General features: G+C 39.5%; 1 pseudogene; it reads right to left on the reverse strand.

The window, feature by feature from the left end:
• Positions 1–635: 635 nt before the first annotated feature.
• Positions 636–716, reverse strand: LOC115527079 (annotated as a pseudogene).
• Positions 717–1,141: the final 425 nt, after the last annotated feature.

Raw genomic sequence — 1,141 nt, forward strand, 5'->3', positions numbered from 1 at the left:
ATTTGTTGTAAGCATGTTTAACAACTGCCATTACAGGATTATTTGGTCAGATTGATTTTTTTCCATAAAGCCTGATTGAGAATCCTGGAAACAAGTTCCAGAGTAGATTTGTCTTGGCTGCTGGGAGAGGGGTGGGGTGGCTAGGGATGGGAGGCCGGAGTTAGAGAGATTGTTGGATACCACATTCGCTCTCTGGTAATTTTTTTTTTTAATTTTTTTTTTTAACGTTTATTTATTTTTGAGACAGAGAGAGACAGAGCGTGAACAGGGGAGGGGCAGAGAGAGAGGGAGACACAGAATCTGAAACAGGCTCCAGGCTCTGAGCTGTCAGCACAGAGCCCGACGCGGGGCTCGAACTCACAGACCGTGAGATCATGACCTGAGCTGAAGTCAGACGCTTAACTGACCGAGCCACCCAGGCGCCCCCGCTCTCTGGTAATTAAAGCAAGCAAAGGTTAATGGTTCAAATAAGACAATTGAAAAAGAAGGAGATATATAATAGATATATTACATAGATCTCTCTCTATATATATAGACAGATAAATTCAGTGTATTGTGTGTTAAATTAAAAATTGATGACAAATGTTCCCAGTATTGGCTTTTTTTTCAATGTACTTTAATGGATGTTCAGGTTTGGGGAGTGAAATAAATGTTGCCTATGAAATCACAACTGCCTAATACTACACTTGATCTTAGCCAAAAGGCCGAGAAGTGATCGCACAACTGCCTAATAAAGTACTGATTATTGATTAGGTTGCCAAGGGTGTCGGTGCCAAGAAAGATTTGCCTTGGACTTACTATTGCACGTGACAGCCAGCTACAGATGCAGATACAGATATAGATGTGCAGATATGATTATTATGTATATATGTAAATTACATAATATGTGTTATAAGTATATATGTGTGTTTTGTAATCTGGATTATTGTGTATATGTATATATGATTGTCATATTATTCTGGTTAGTCATCATGCCCAAATACAGATGTTGTGAACTAGTTATCACAGACACAGTCTTACAATCACCCTCAATCACCCTCGAGCTCTGGACACCATTTGGAAGGTTCCCCTCCCTTATTATTACCATATAGATGGCCATGCAAGGGAGCCATCCTCTTGTTTATTTTTGTTTCTATCTCTT

This window comes from Lynx canadensis, chromosome A1 (assembly GCF_007474595.2).
Source record: "Lynx canadensis isolate LIC74 chromosome A1, mLynCan4.pri.v2, whole genome shotgun sequence".
NCBI lineage: Eukaryota > Metazoa > Chordata > Mammalia > Carnivora > Felidae > Lynx > Lynx canadensis.